At 35.7% G+C, this 18,013-nt stretch overlaps 1 long non-coding RNA gene across 1 annotated transcript in view; it reads left to right on the forward strand.

The window, feature by feature from the left end:
• Positions 1–18,013, forward strand: part of LOC129528128 (uncharacterized) — a 211,999-nt gene that overhangs the window by 42,623 nt on the left and 151,363 nt on the right. The window contains exon 3 of the long non-coding RNA XR_008673351.2: positions 1,557–1,695. This is a non-coding gene — a long non-coding RNA (uncharacterized lncRNA). The remainder of the gene's footprint in view (positions 1–1,556; positions 1,696–18,013) is intronic.

Below are 18,013 nucleotides of genomic sequence, written 5' to 3' on the forward strand. Positions count from 1 at the left end.
CTAGGTTACCAGAGGTCTGTGGCAGAGTGAACCATATCTATTCCACTCACCCTTTCCCCAGCAGCCGCTCAGGGTGAGGAACTAGTTCTTGTGCTTGACAACCTCGTGCAGGGTTCCTAGATTCATCCCCTTTCATCCGAGAGTCTGCATCCTCCTCCTGTCGACTCTCAATGCTTTCTTTCTGAAGGTCTCTTTGGAATGTGCCAGTCTAATTGATGGTTTAGTCCCTCTCAGTGGAAGAAGCCCCTGGCTAGGTCTAGGTGGCCATCTTGGCTCCAGACATTTAAAAATAAAAGATGTTAACATTAGCAGACCTGTAATACAACAAATATTGAGAAAGGTCCTTTTGAAATGTGAAAAATGTACATCTACATAGAGAAAGGAAGAGTGACAAAATTTGAAAATATAAATTTTAGAAACAAAGATATTTTAATTTTTATTTAATTATTTTTAAAAGATATTTTTCAATTTAAAGCAAGTTAATACATAATATATTTGGGTATATATAACACATATAAATTAAAATGTCTGTCAAGGATAGCATGAATTCGGGCAAGTGAGAAATAAAGTATAATGTTTAGAGATTCTTATATGTGAAATTGCATAATAGTTCCTGAAGGTAAATAGGTAATTAGATAAATGAAAGATGTGTAAACTTGAAAGCAACCATTAAAAACAAGACATATAGTTAAAGCCAACAATAAAAATATACTAGGAGGAAACCTAGTCAATGTATTAAAAAATAAGAAGAAAAAGGAACAAAGTACAGACAGTAAAATCACAAATTACAGGACAGTAAACTTAAAACTAACAATATTTTTTTAAAAATGGGTGTAAAAGGGAATTTGAATTTTTTTTAAAAAAAACCTGTGTAAAACAGACTATATACAAGTGCAAATAACTTAGAATAGCCAAAATAACTTTCACAAAAAATGTTACCGAAGTTTCAGTCTCCTACTTCAAAACATAGTATAGCTAGTACTAGTTAATAAAGACTGGATGGTATTGGTCTAATAATAAGCAAATACATTAGATAAAAATAAAAAATCAGAACGGATACACTTATATGTAGTCAACTAATTATTCACAATGATGCAAAGCCTAGTCAATGAAGAAAGAATAGTTCTTTTGTAATGTGTTGTCAGAACAAGTTGGCATCCATGTGCAAAAAAAAAAAAATCAATACATAAGTCACATCATATAAATAACTCAAAGTGCATTACAGACCTAAATGTAAAACCTAATACTATAAAATTTCTAGAAGGTAACATAGCAGGATTTAGCATGATTTAGCATTAATCATGTGTGTGATTTAGCACTAGATAATGATTTCTTAGATATGACGTTAAAATATAATAAAAGAGAAAGCAGTAATAGTACTTAATAAAATTTAAGAACTTATGCCTTTCCAAAGCTTAGGGCTTCAACTTCAAAACCTCTGGAGATGCATTGGGAGGAAGCGCTGGCTAAGTCATAGTCCACTCACCAGGCATTTATTGAAGGATGATGGATGAAGGAATGACTGTAAGTTGTCCATTGTCATCTGTTTTCCCCAGGTCTCATCTCCTGAATATTTGTCCTGCCCTGAGTTTTCACCTGAGGCCACCTGTACAACTGACTGGAGTAGTTCCACTGATTTCTAAAATGGAACAGGCAGGATTGGTATTGACTGTCCAAGAGCAAAGTCAGATACAGGTAAGTGTAAAACATCGCTGGGATTAGTCTCCTTAGTTTATTGTTTCATAACCAAGCTGACCACCATCTGCTTTATGAGGCAACTGCTCCCTGACTGCCTCACTTACAGAAGTAGGCTTCGGTTTTCTCAAGGGTTTCTCAGAGGCCAGAGGTTTGCCAGGAAAATGAATTATATTTTTCTCAGCACGTCTTCCTGAGAGAGTGGATCTTGCATGAGGAAGCAACAGTCTGTGATAAAATTCCCCATCCTGCCTTCTGCTTCCTTATAAGATCACCTGATGCAATGATCAGTGAGTTGTATAGATGAAAAACTGAGAAAAAGAGATAAGGAACAACCAGTGTCAAAATCTAAACATGAGAAAGGCTTAGGATAGGTTTTCCAATCAAAAGCCGATGTCCTCTTCTTATATAAATAATTAACAATGTTGAAACAAAACGGTGATGATATGGGCTAACGGTGATGCATCTTAATTTTTTTCTTAACAAAATTCCAATCCATTAAACTAACTATTTCAACTAAGTCATATCAGGAATTCTGTTTTTCTATTCAGTATATGTAACACAAGTAACATTTTTATTTTAAAAATAATTTTAAACTTCTGAACAGGAATCAGATTAGCAGAACTTACTGATATTCTACATAAAAATCACTACTGTCAAGGGAAAAAAGAACTCCTACAACAGAGGCTTTTAATTGAGACAAAATTAGATCTTGTCCTGTAAATTATTGTATTGCTTCCTGGTGTTTTATGGAATTAAGTGAGATATTTCTTGTAGAACATGTAACAGAACAATGCTTGGCATGGAGTAAGTACTCAAAAATGTTAGCTATTATTATAAACAATATTTTTACTGCTTTAGAAGAAGAGTATCTCATTTGCTGTATAATAGTCAATACTTTCATGTGGTAATATGACAAGTTTTTATGACTTAAGAATCTCTTTGTATACATAAATTGCAGTAATGATCTTTATTTTGAAGTTATTTATCACTTTTCAAAAGATTCTTAAAACGTATTATCTGGTCATATATATTTACGTATACAAATACACGTATATGTAAATGTAAATTATATAGGTATATATTTTTTAAATATCCCCTGCAAGCTCTCCATGATTTGGACCAGGACCCCATTCCAACCTCAACTCCTCATCCACGTCTTCCTCTAGCTTTGTAAGAATGGTCATCTCTAAATAGAAACTTATTCTATTATGTTTTCAGGTAGTCAACTGTCTCATCATCTTAGACTTTCATGAGTTCTCACCAGGAGATGCAGTGTGGTACAGTGATAAAGGTCACAGACCTACGATCTGAGTGCCCTGACCTGGGGCACATTACTTGACATTTTTGTGCCTCTGTTCCATCATCTGAAAGATGGGAATAAAAATATTGCTTAGCTGACTGCATTTATGTGAGAATTACATTGTTTAATAAGTGTACAGAACTTCAGATGGTGACTACTCAACTCTCACTTGCAAGTGACTTTACTGGACACTTATCTTAAAATTATTTCTGCAAGATCATATCACTTCGTTTAATTTTTTAATGGAATTTAATACAATCTGATAAATTTTTTTATTTTATAAATTTGCCTAGCCTATCTCCATCTAAGAGAATGTTAGCTCCTAGAAAACTGCTACACAGTCAATTTAGAATTCTCTTATAAGCATATTTCACGGTGTTTGACACATTACAAAAGTAGACAGTGCTCAATAAATATTTTTGGATGAATTTTATTTTCAAGAGTTTGGGAAGTTTGGGAAAAAGTAATCTTTGTGTTTTCAGTTAGTTACATAGGTAGTGTAGGTTTCGATTTTTTCCAATGCCTGCAAATTGTGTGTGCCTGAGAAGATACTGAAACACTATTACCGTCCCCATTACCTATATATGTATGACTTTTTTCCTTTTATTGCTAAACATGAGTGATATTTAGCCATGTTTCTGCCTGTGTATGGTGCATCAGAGGCACTTGTTTTGATTGGCTGGCTCTTATGCTGTAACAGTTTTAATTGTTTTGGCTATGTTCCCTCTGTAAATTCAATGAATTGTTCACACAGACATAGGATTTTAGAAGAGGAATATCCTTTCCTCAACTTAAACTTATCATCTGAGCATAATTTTCCTAACAATTGGAGTACATTGCTACTTGAAAGAAAATCTACTTCTAACTCCCCACTATGCAGAGTAGAATTAATCCTCTTTATACTTAGGGGTCAAGAAACATTGCTGATTGACTAACTAATTGTCTGGGTCAGGAATACATTCTAGATAAAGAAATTCATTATCATAATACAACTGACACATTGTGATTTAGCTGTGATAAATTCAGTGTTGGCACCTCAGGAAGAGTGCTCTCCAGCCCTAATAAGTATAGATTATACCACAAAGTATCAAGTATCTGAGGTGACTAATAAGTTTAACATAATTTGTCACAAACATACCAGGAGTAATGGGAAATGATGTTTAGGTTCATAAATGGTACACTTCTTGGTCATTGTTTTTGTATATTGCAAAGTATTTTATCAATAAACAACAAAACTGATTAAATTAAACAAACAATTAATGCAAGCCACTAAAGCTGTTTCACTGCATAGTTTTACTATGCTGTCTTTAAAAAAAAAAGACTTCTACAATTATCTACGATTTAAATTTGTAGGTAAAAATTGGGTAAAACTAATTTAATCTTAAAAAAAATATTTAGAATGTTGTTGACACAAGGAAGGAAACAACAGACTTTGGGGCCTATTTGAGGGTGGAGTGTGGGAGGAGGGACAGGATTGAAAAACTACCTATTGGATATTATGCTGATTACCTGGGTGACAAAATTATCTGTACACCAAACAGTTAAGACACGTAATTTACCCATGTAACAAACCTGTGTATGTATCTCTTGAGCCTAAAATAAATGTTTAAAGAAAAAAAAGAATATCACTGGAGTATAAAGGAATTCCCATCAGGACACCAGAATATAATGAATACGTGAAAGACAGGCAGACAATTAATGGCCAGGAAAGAAAGCCATCATGTGAAACCAATTCAGGAGAAAACAAATGGAAAATATGAAAGCCTTCAGAGAGGTTCAAAGAAGAGGTGTTTGACCTACACATACTTGGGCTATGGAAGCAGGGATAGGTTCATTTAAGTTATGAACACCAAGAGAAGCAGAGGCTCCACTGGAACTAGAAAAGCTGGAGACCTACTTTACCTGTCTAGACAATGTCTCTCTTTTCCAGAAGTTCTGTCATCAGTCTACACTAAATAAACAGCATCTACAAGCCACAAAAAATAAGAGAGGGGAATATTTTAAATGATCTTTAATCCTTCATAAGGGCTCCAAAACATTAGAAGAGGGAGAATGAAGAAAAATATACTAAAAAAACATAGTGTTGGAAAATTTTACACAGCTAAATGGTAAGCAAAAATCAGATTAAATATGATTTCTGTATGTCCAGTAAGACGAATAAGAACAGACCTAAAACCACAAACATTATGTAACATTTCTAGATACAAATTTTTAATAAAATTTGTTATATTCTCAGAGAGAGAAAAAATGATGATTAGGAGAGAATAAGAAGTAAAAAAATAATGAAGAGGAGCTGCTACTTTTGGCTTCAACATATAAAAAGAATGGAAGTCATCACTTCTGTACACATAATAAGAAAAAGCTTGACAAGCTATAAATCAACCACTTTTCTTGTACCCATTAGAGATCTAAGGTTACAGGGCAAACATCACTCCAAAATTTGGAGAGGTGAATATATAACAGAGTCACAGATGAGATATATTTACCTGGAGCAGAAGCCACTGATATCATAAACAGGCAGGAACATATATATGATAATTTTGACAAATTTCCAGAGGTCAAGTGTATACTAACTAGCCTGACTGAGAAATTCCAGGGTGCCACAGTCTTAGAGAAACCTTAACACTTTTTGGATTCTATTTGCGGGATCAACACCAGATTGTCAAGGTGGAAATCCTACAAAGATCCCCTTATGGCTCTGGCAGAAGGAGGGAAGGATTATCATTGTAAAATGTACATTGAGTATTTTCAACTACAAAGGCTTACTCTCTAAGGCAAAAGAATATACAAGAACTCTGTCCCTTTGAGGAAAGACTTTCCTCATACTTTTAAGTATTTCTAATCTCCCTGAGTCACAGGGTTGGGTAAGAAGGTGAGAAGAACTGTACCACTAAGAAACACATGTGGAGGTCACAGAAAAAAGACTCAGACCCACTAAAATACCGGGACTTAGAAGATTATAGAATGCTACACCTTTCACCACATACCTCCGCAGCAACAGGGCTTCACTGTAGTAAAGGAAAAGTACAGATAAGCCATCCGCAAGACATAGACTCTCTCTGAGGAGGAGTATTTGGGAAGGCCAAGCTCAAGAAGTAAGACAGAAACAAATATACTTAAGAAATCTAAACCTTTTACATAAACAGATACAGCAAATGTTAGATACAGCCTAACTCCTAGCCAGAATAGTCTAAATTTTCACATTAAATTCCTATCTATCTCTCCTCTTACCTGATGTAACATGCCCAGTTTTCAACACAGAAAAAAAAATTGCAAGCATAATAAAGGGAAAGAAAAACACAGTCTGAAGAAACACATCAAGCGTCAGAACCAGACAAAGATAACACACAGATGTTGGAAGTTTCCGATGAAATTCGTGATGGGCTCTAATTGAGAAAGTAGGCAACATGCAAGGGAGATAGGTAACATAAGTGGAAAAATGGAAACTTCTATGGCTTGAATAATTTTTCCCTTTAGAACTCATATTGAAATTTAATCCCCAATGTAGCAGCATTATGAGGTATGACATTAAAGAGGTGATGGGGTCATGAGGCCTCTCCCTTCATAAATGGACTAATCCATTCATTAATTAATAGATTAATGGTTTAATGAATTAAGAAGTTATGGAAGTGAGACGGTGGCTTTACAAAAAGAGGAAGAGAGTCCTGAACTAGTACATTCAGCCTCCTCAGTAGGCGATGCCTGTGCTGCCTCTGGACTTTCACATGGTCTCCACCAGCAAGAAGGCTCTCACGAGATGTGAGTTGTCAACTTTGGACTTCTCCACCTTCATAAGTGTAAGAAATAAATTCCTTTTCTTTATAAATTATCTAGTTTCATGTATTCTGCTAACAACAAAAAAATGGACTGTCAAAAATGCTTATCAAGAATTGAAGAATTTGCTGAAGACAGGTCAATAGAAATTTCCCAAATGGAAATGCAAAGATAACAGTGTCGGCTTAGAGGGACTAGAAAACATAACACCCCAATAGCAACAAGCACCTCTTTTACCCAGATCTTGTTTTCTCATACCCTTTTCCAATAAAAAGACTCAAGCTTAATGCCGGAAGTAAGAAAGTACTTAAACAAAACAAAATAAAATTATGGGTGTGGGGATGTAACAAATGGACATAAAAGCCAAATGAAAGAATTTTCAATGGCCAAAACTGAAAACATTTGAGCAAAAAAAAAAAATGAAGTGGCACTGAATTATAACCCAAAATATGAAATCAATATTCATAAGTTCATACTGATATAAATAAATGATTGAATACATAAATAAATAAGGACAATAGAGAAATCTTTCATAGGTCAGTTTTCCAAATAATTTATATAAATACTCTCTAGAAGGTGGAGGATAACTCCTTGCATAGTAAATGTAGTTTGAAAAAAGGGACTTCTTCTTTTTTTATTTTTTTTATTTTTCTATTTTATTTTAATTTATTATTATACTTTAAGTTATAGGGTACATGTGCACAATGTGCAGGTTTGTTACATATGTATACATGTGCCATGCTGGTGTGCTGCACCCATTAACTCGTCATTTAGCATTAAGTATATCTCCTAATGCTATCCCTCCCCCCTCCCCCCACCCCACAACAGTCCCTGGTGTGTGATGTTCCCCTTCCTGTGTCCATGTGTTCATTGTTCAATTCCCACCTATGAGTGAGAACATAGAGAACATACGGTGTTTGGTTTTTTGTCCTTTCAATAGTTTACTGAGAATGATGATTTCCAATTTCATCCATGTCCCTACAAAGGACATGAACTCATCTGAAAAAAGGGACTTCTTCTAAAGAGTATAATAAATAGGGAAAATAGAGTAACATGGCAGAGGAGAAACCTGATAAACACTTCCTCACCCAGGTGAGCAAACTCAGCCTCAACAATTATAAGTCATGTTGAAATGATTTACCCTTAATATGGTGTGATGAAATGGCACATTACCTCTCTGGTCTTTCTACTCAAAGCATATAAGCCTCAGGCCAATTCAAAGACATTATATAAAATATCTAACCAGTATTCATCAAAAACAGAAAATATTCAAGGAATTGTTGAAACCAAGAGAAGTGTAAAGAGATGTGCTGAGTCAATGTGATGTATACTAGATGGGAGACTGAAAACAGAAAATAGATATGAGAGGAAAACTGAGCATCTGATAAAAAATATGAACTTTGGTAATAATAATGTGTAAATATTGGCCTACAATTATAACAAATGTGCTGTTCTAATATAAGATGTCAATAACAGGGAAAACTAGTTAAGAGATATATATAAACTCTCTGCAATAATTAAAACTCCTGCAAAAGAGAAAAGCTTTTTTTTTCAGAAAAACATTGTAGAAAAATATCTTTAAGTTTCTAAGATAAAATTATTTTGACCTAATTTAATTTTTGAAGTCAAATTAACTAATATATAGGAATGTATGTTATGTCTGAGTCTATCACTGAAGACACACTTTCAAGTATGACTCTGAAATCATGTATTGCAACAAAACAAAACCATCAGAATATGAGAAAATAAGAATAACTTTTATTGTTATAATATGTAATTCTATTTAAATAATTATCACAAAACAAAATTAATTAAAAGGTAGTATAAAATAGTCACAACATAGAAGAGAGTATAAACTAGCAAAGCTTAACATCCCATCCTGTCCTCAAATTAATCACACAAGCAATTTTCCCACTTCCCTTGATGTACCTCATACTCTAGTTAGAATAAATGAGAAGTCATCTTCCAGGCACACTAAACAATTCTTACTGCCCATACCTCTCCCTTTAGACTCTAACTGCCTACAAATCTTAAATATATTTTGGAACTCAACTGTAAGTACATCTCCTTTTTTACTGAATTTACCACCAGATATCTCCTTAGATCACCTTTAATTTCCAAAAGGTGTTTATTTTGCCTTCCTCAAATTATTTATATTTAATTTAATATTAATAGTGACATAAATTATGTCACTATGTAATTTAATCACTATAAATTATATCACTATGTAAACTAATAGTAATATAAATATCAGTTTTAGCTGCTTTGTATCTGTTAGAATTTGCTGGTTGAAGATATTGTCTTCTCATCTTGGTGTTTCTGGAAGCATTTACTTTAGAGGTATGCAGACATGTTTCATAAATGAGTGTCAATTAACTCTGTTAAGAGATCAATAAATATGGTAAAACATTTCATGAATAAAGAAAATTATTTCAAGTGTATGCATTACATTCAAATAAAGATTACCCCGAAGTACTGCTTATTATTACAAACTTGATTCAGAATTAACTAACAATTTAAATATCTGAGTAAAGCTATTATATTGAGAAATCCTGTGACAGAGTTAAAATCATCTCTATGTTTTAATTTTTGCCACACAAGGCACATTTTGGCATTGCCTTTACTTATTCCCCTTGAATTATCCCCTCTGTGCAAGTTAGTTACATTGCTGTTCCCTGTAATCCGTTGCACCTACTTTGTCAAGGTAAATAATAATTTCTCTTTTGCCAAATCCAGGGGTCACCTCTCTTCTTCCCTTTACCTGAACACTCAGCAGCTAATTCAACCTAGACTACTCCCCCTTCTTTAATATCTTTTTTCCTTAAGCTTCTAATGAAATGTGTAATCCCAGACTACCTCCCCCTTCATGAGTTTTTGTTCATAGTTTTCTGGTTAGCTCCTGTATTTTTTCACAGCTCTAAGTGTTGGAGGTTCCCCGGGCTTGGGCCTGACCTTTCTTCTTTATATCCATATTTAATCGCTGTGTTCTCATCTAGTTCCAGAGCTTTAACATCCTGTATTAGTGAAGGACTCTAACACTGAACCTCCATCACTGACCTCTCTTCTGAAGTCCAGGCTTATGATTCATCAGAATTCGTATTTGACATTTTCACTTACATATCCACTTGGCATCTCACTCTTAACATGTCAAAACAGAAATGATTCACCTTCCTTTAGCACCTGCCCACCGCTCCCCCACCCCACCCGACCAAAACAGTTCCTTTATCAACAGTTAGAAAGCAGCAGGTGGAATTTAACGTTTTTAAAGTTGAGCTCACTGGACATTATGATAGATGTGATATAAATATCATGTTCACTCTCATGATAGTCCTCCAAATTCTTCTTCTTTTTTAAATATATTTCTTTCTTTTTTTCTACTTTACTTCCTTATATTGAGAATACATCTCATTTGCTCGTGGATCACTGTCTTAGCCTATTTGTGTTACTATAAAGGAATTCCTGAGACTAAGTGATTTATGAAGAAAAGAGGATTATTTGGCTTACGGTTCTGCAGACTGTTCAAGAAACCTGGCATCAGCCCAGTATCTGCATCTGCTGAGGGCCTCAAGCTGCTTCCACTCAAAGCTAAAGGTGAATGGGGGCCAGCATGTACAGGGATCATGTGATGAGAGAAAGCAAGAGAGATGGGGAGGAAAGACGACAGGCTCTTCTGAACACCCAGCTCTCACTGGAACTAACAGCTGAGAACTCACCCACTACCTCCGCATTCCAGGGAGGACTAAGCCTATTCCTGAAGGATCTGCCCCCATAACCCAAACACCTACCTTTTGGCTCCACATTGGGGATCAAATTTTAACATGAGGTTTGGAGGGGTCAAATATCCAAACCATAGCAATCACTCACAAATATTGACGACCTCCATGCATTTCTTTATCAAGTGGACTATAGTGTAGATGATAATTCCTTGTTCAAGACCAGCTACTGTAATTCAATATTTGGTCATATCTCTGCTCTTTTTTTTTTTTTTTTTTTGTAACTAGTGAATATTTTGTTCCCTGAAGAGCAATTTTAATTTAGAGGAAACTATTAACTTTTTTCTGGCTTTCTTTCTCAGTTTTTAAAACCATCAATATATGTTAAAAAATACCATTACACCAAAAAATATACAGTTTAACCTTGTTTGTTTTTATCTCAAACATAATCAGGACTTGTGTGTGTGCCCATGTGCACGCATGTGTACATGCATGCACATATGTGTGTTTGATGCTCCTATTCTCTGAATCACTTTTTGTAGATTTTAGTCCTTGTCTTAGGAATTGGCTGCACCCTCTGCCATATTAATTAAATATGAAGTCAATCTACTCTGGTTTGACTAAAGGTGAGTATCTTTACTACTCTTGCCATATCTAGTGAGATTCTCAGTTCTTTCTACAATACATTGGTTCAACATAACCTTCTGTAATTTTGGAAATACACTATTTCTGAGCTTTTTATGACAGTAGAGACTAACTACAGATGGGTATAGAGCACTTACATTTAAATTTAAAGCCATATAAGGATTAGTGACTACTGTAATGAGCACGAGAATTCTAAAATATGCTTGCTTACCAGACAGTAATGTTGCATCCACACTGTGATAATCTGTTTGGGTTGCCATAAAGAAATACCTGAGGCCGGGTGACTTATAAAGAAAGGTTTATTTGGCTTGTGGTTCTGCAGGCCATACAGGCAGAATGGCACTGGTATCTGCTTCCAGTGAGGGCTTCAGGAAGCTTCCAATCATGACAGAAGGTGAAAGGAAAGCAGACATGTATGACAGGTGGTGAGAGTGGGAGCAAGGAAGAAAGGAGGAAGATGTCACACTCTTTTAAACAACCAGATCTCCTGTAAACTCAGAGCAAGAACTCACTGGTTACCACAAGGAAGGCACCAAGACATTCATGAGGGATCTGCCCCCATGACCCAAACACTTCACACCAGGCTCACCTTCAGCATTGGAGATTACATGTCAACATGAGATTTGGAGGGCACAAACATCCAAAGCACATCACCTAGAAAGTAACTGAATCATGGGGGCAAGTCTTTCCCATGCTATTCTCATGATAGTGAATAAGTTTCAGGAGATCTGATGGGTTTATCAGGGGTTTCTCTTTTGCTTCTTCCTCATTTTCTCTTGCCGCCACCATATAGAAAGTGCCTTTCCCCTCCCACCATGATTCTGACGTTTCCACAGCCCTGTGGAACTGTAAGTCAAATTTAACCTCTTTTTCTTCTCAGTCTTGGGTATGTCTTTATCTGCAGCATGAAAACGAACTATTACAATATATTGGAACAGGTAGAGTGGGGCATTGCTGAAAAGATACCTGAAAATGTGCAGTGGAATTTAGAATTGGGTAACAGACAGAGATTGCAACAGTTTGGAGGGCTCAGAAGAAGACAGGAAAATGTGGGAAAGTTTGGAACTTCTAGAGGCTTATTGAATGGCTTTGACAAAAACATTGATAAAGATAAGGACAATGAAAACCAGGCTGAGGTGGTCTCAGATGGAGATGAGGAACTTGATGGGAGCTGGAGCAAAGATGACTCTTGTTATGTTTTAGCAAAGAGACTGATGGCATTTTTCCCCTGCCCGAGAGATTTCTGGAACTTTGAACTTGGGAGAGATGATTTTGGGTGTCTGATGGAAAATATTTCTAAGCAGCAAAGCATTCAAGAGGTGACTTGGGTACTGTTAAGGCATTCACTTTTAAAAGAGAAGGAGAGCATAAAAGTTTGGAAAATTTGCAGCCTGACTATATGATAGAAAGGAAAAACCCGTTTTTCTGGGGAGAAATTCAAGCTGGCTGCAGAAATTTGCGTAAATAGCAAGGAGCCTAATGTTTATCCCCAAGACCGTGGGGAAAATGCCTCCAGGCCGTGTCAGAGACATTCATGGCAACCCCTCCCATCAGGCCTGGAGGCCCAGGAGGAAAAAGTGGTTTCGTGGGCCGGGCCCAGGCTGTGTGCAGCCTAGGGACTTGGTGCCCTGTGTCTCAGCCACTCTAGTCATAGCTAAAGGGGGGCAATGTAGAGCTCAGGCTGTGGCTTCAGAGAGTGCAAGCCCCAAGCCTTGCCAGCTTCCATGTGGTATTGAATCAAGAATTAAGGTTTGGGGCTGGGTGGGGTGGCTCATGCCTGTAATCCCAGCACTCTGGGAGACCAAGTCAGGCAGATCACCTGAGGTCAGGAGTTCAAGACTGGCCTGGCTAACATGGTGAAATCTCATCTCTACTAAAAAAAAAAAAAAAAAAAATTAGCTGGCCATGGTGGTGGGTGCCTGTAATCCCAGCTACTCGGGAGGCTGAAGAAGGAGAATCGCTTGAACCTGAGGGGCAGAGGTTGAAGTGAGCTGAGATCGTGCCATTGCACTCCAATCTGGGGGACAAGAGCAAAACTCCATCTCAAAAAAATAAATAAATAAATAAAGTTTGGGAACCTCTGCCTAGATTTCAGAAAATATATGGAAATGTCTGGATGCCCAGGCAAATTTTTGCTGCAGAGGTGATGCCCTCATGGATGTGTGCCTGGAAAAACCACAGACACTCAATGCCAGCCCTTAAAAGCAGCTAGGAGGGAGGCTGTACCATGCAAAGCCACAGGGGCAGAGCTGCCCAAGAATATGGAAACTCATCTCTCACATCAGCATGACCTGGATGTGAGAGCTGGAGTCAAGGGAGATCATTTAGGAGATTTAAAATTTGACTGCTCCACAGGATTTCAGACTTACATGGGCCCTGTTACCCCTTTGTTTTGGCCAATTTCTTCCATTTGGGATGACTGTATTTACCCAATGCCTGTACCCTCATTATATCTAGGAAGTAACTAGCTTGTTTTTGATTTTACGGGCTCATAGGTGGAAGGAATTTGCCTTGTCTCAGATGAGACTTTGGACTGTGGACTTTTGGGTTAATGCTGAAATGAGTTAAGACTTTGGGGGACTGTTGTGCAGGCATGACTGGTTTTGAAATATGAGGACATGAGATATGGAGTGGCCAGGGTTGGAATGATATGGTTTGGCTGTGTCCCCACCCAAATCTCAACTTGATTTGTATCTCCTGGAATTCCCACATGTTGTGGGAGGGGCCCAGGGGGATGTAATTGAATCATGGGGTCTGGTCTTTCCCAGCTATTCTCATGATAGTGAATAAGTCTCACAAGATCTGATGGGATTTTCAGGGGTTTCCACTTTTACTTCTTTATCATTTTCTCTTGCTGCCATGTAAGAAGTGCCTTTCACCTCCCACCATGAATCTGAGGCCTCCCCAGCCATGTGAAACTGTAAGTCAAATTAAATTTCTTTTTCTTCCCAGTCTTGGGTATGTCTTTACCAGCAATGTGAAAATGGACTAACACAATATATGAAAGAAGAAATAATGTTATTAGATTTTTTTCAATTCTTTTAGTCATACTGTTGCATTTTGGAGACTAAGTAATTAAACACAAAACAGAAACACTTTCTTCCTGATATGAAAAGCCAGTTTGCAAAAGCAATATTCCCTGTTTGTCAAATGTTGCTGATGATCCTAATGAGGCTTATTCTCAGAATGCGGGCATCTTTGTTCATTTGATAGTCATAACACTATAAATGTAGGAGATTTGAAGATCACCAACAAATCAAAAACATTAGTGCTTCTCTAAAATAATTTATTTTCCAGTCATATATTAAGCAAAAGTAGAATGCGTTGTCCTAATACAAAGACTATAAAACGACTAATGCAGTATTGACTTGTGATGATAATATGGTAATTTTCGAATCATTGTTTTTGGTGATTGTACGCCCTATGATCTAATAAAAGATTATCCAGGTATATTAAATAGGTATAATTTAAAAATTGTCTCATATCGAGCAGCTGAACTAAAAGCAAAAAAGCTTGTGACAATGGCATATATTAGCATTTTACTGAAATTAGCATAAGAAAGAGAGTGTAAAAGAAAATACAAATTCATTGGGGAAAATGTTGAATTAATAAACATCAAAGAACATGGAATTAAACAAGTACTTTTTAAATTATTTTTAACGTATCTGAAGATTAAAGGATTGATTTAATGTTTTCTTCAAAATTTTTCTGTTTTTCCAAGTTTTAGTAGTGTAAATACCTAGCAACTGAGGATTGGCCCATGTATGTGACAAGACCAATTAATATGGTTATGAAAATATTGCAGTGGATACCAAAAAGTAGCTACAGTAGCAATTAAATTACTTTACTAACCCACTCCACTATTCATTATAGAATATTTTCAAAGCTGTTTATATAAATGTGTTTTGATAATCAACACATTTGTCAATTATTATGTTAACTATCCTTGAAGATTTAAGAACTTGTCTAACTACTAGAATCTAATTTTAGTATAAACAGTCATTTACCATTATATCTAAGGATGGTAATTAAGACTATCAATAAAACTATACTCTAAGAAATAAATCAAACTTTATATTTTAAAAATAAATGTATGATATAATAATGGATTTTTATTTGTATACTCTGCATATCAAAAGAAATCATATAATTTTAAAATTTAAATGAACCATTAGAACACTTAGAAAAGCAAATAACCAGTTGAAACTTGGGATTCCTTTTTTGTTTCCCAAAGTCATGAACAAGATTGCCATAATATTTTCTTTATGTTGACTTAATTCAGACAGTTTTCTTGATGACTATAGGTTCCTGATCTCCTTTTTCTTAGAGGATTTACAAATACTTGCAATTGCAAATTCTTTCTAAGCCCAATTTAGATGCATATAAATCTCCTTAAAAGCCTCTTGCCAGTTTTACAACTCAGCAATATCTTTCTCAAGAATTTCAGAGCCATCCATTTGAAATGCAATCATCGAGAAAGATAGCATGTCTATCTTCCAGTCTCTATGGGAAGGTAGGCACTTTTCCACTTTGATGGGCACTAGTAAGCAAGTATAGATGGCCTAATCACATGGAAAAATCTTTACAAATTTAGAAATAACTCAACATGCCAGACATCTCATTGATCAACCTACCCCTTGATGTCTTTCAGTACTCTTCTGCAAGCTCACACAGAGACTTCTTTTGTTTCAACAGAGTTCAGTTTAGTCTGTCTCCCCTGTTGCAGTAGTCTTGTATAAAGTCTTCCTTGCCTGTTGTATTAGTCTGTTCTTTTGCTGTTAATAAAGACATACCTGAGACTGAGTAATTTAAAAAGAAAAAGAGGTTTAATACGCTCACAGTTCGACATGGCTAGGGAGACCTCACAATTATGGTGGAAGGTGAAGGAGGAACAAAGGCATATCTTACATAGTGACAGGCAAGAGAGTGTGTGCAGGGGAACTGCCCTTTATAAAAACATCAGATCTCATCAGACTTATTCACTATCACGAGAACAGGAGGGGAGAAACGGCCCCCATGATTCAATTATCTCCACCAGGTTCCTCCCACATGTGGGGATTATGGAAACTACAATTCAAGATGAGATTTGGGTAGGGACACAAAGCCTAACCATATCACTTGTTTAAGTTTATCCAGCCCAGTTTTTACTTTGACAACCATCAGACATCAGAAGTCGCCTTTCAAAAAAAAATGTGACATGCATTTCAACAATAATTTAAAAATTCTCAGGACGACCTTTGTCGTTAGGCTACCACATGCTTATGGTACCAAACTTGTTAATCTCATGGGATTTACAACATGGTATCTACATTAAGAATGTTGGCCAGCATTCCTGGCTGCTATAGAATGATATGTCCAGATAACCCCATCTTTAGAAATCATATGTAAGTACCTTTTCAGTTATGGAACCAAACTTGCCTTATTACAGCAATGACTCAGAATTAAATACCATGTTTTAGAATAAGATTGTAGTGTCATAAGTTATTCAATATGAGTCTTTTCACTGGCAGCTTATATAGGACATCTTATGACAAAATAATAGCATATTTTAATTATTATGAGATAGAAGAAATAAGAGACCTAGCTTCAGTTTAAATAACAATTTATGGTAAGGTACAGACATCACTCTACTCTCACCTCCTAAGAAGCCCTGGACTTTTTTTTTTTTTTTATTCATGCTAAGTTTAAAACTCCTGACTATCTTATTAGTTTATTTTAAATAAAATGCTAACCTTCAGAAAAGTCAACTGGATCCAGAAGGAAAAAAAAGTTAGGATTGGTCCAGTTTGGATCAGATGTACATATCTGAACCAATTAAGTGAGAAGAATAAGATATAATATATTAAAAATTTCAAGTCCCTCAGGACTCCATAGTTGGAGAAGCGAATGGAGATGGTGGAGGGAGAAGAAGGGACAGTTTTCAGAAGAAGTAATGGCTGCTTCTAAAACATGAGATTCTTAGCAAGAAAAATACATATTTATATTAAGAAAAATATATTTAAAATGTCAACATAACCAGTGGTTTTCAACTAGAGGCAATTCTGACCCCTATGGCATAGGTAACAAAATGTCTAATATTTTATTGTCACACTGAAGAAGGAGGGTATTACTACTGGCATCTAGTAGGTAGAGGCCAGGAATGCTGCTACACATCCCGTAGTGCACAGGAAAGCTACCTCCAACCCCCAAATAAAGTTTATTTAGCCCATAATGTCAAAAATGCTGAATTTGAGAAATTCTGGTCTAGATTTGTATTCTGGATGTCTCCTGTATTCTTCAACTTTTGTTTATATGATGTAATTTCACATCTTTTGTTACATTAATTATTCTCCCCTTACCAGCTTTTAGTTTTGTGATGCTACTTAAACTGCACTACAATCTTTCTGACACACTAGTTATTCAGAAGTAACTAGTTGACCAAAAGATTTGGAGGAGAAATAAGACAGGAAATATAATAAACATACACTCCTCCCCTTTGTATTTCAATTGTGATACCCTAGAAGCTATAATAATGAAGACATAGTTTTTTAAGTCACATCATGTTTTACCAGATAAAATTATATGTTCTTTATTTGCTTGTGGTTTCCCTATTTCTAAAATCAGCTCCATGATTAACCCAATAAAGTTGGTTTAACTTTTTCAAGAAACTATTTGACTCTTTTCTCTCATTTTTCTCCTATATATTTAGTTATCAAAACTACTAATTCTTCTACAAAATATATTTCACATTACACATAACAGTAGCATTTGTTGTAGTAGCAGCAGTACTAACCACCATACTAACCCAAAATTTTGGCCTACACCATGTATCAAAAGCTGTACTATGTGCATTACAAATAATATTAATTTTTTAAAAAACTAGAATTTAGGTAGTACTAGTTCT

This window comes from Gorilla gorilla, chromosome 19, assembly GCF_029281585.2.
Source record: "Gorilla gorilla gorilla isolate KB3781 chromosome 19, NHGRI_mGorGor1-v2.1_pri, whole genome shotgun sequence".
Classification (NCBI taxonomy): Eukaryota; Metazoa; Chordata; class Mammalia; order Primates; family Hominidae; genus Gorilla; species Gorilla gorilla.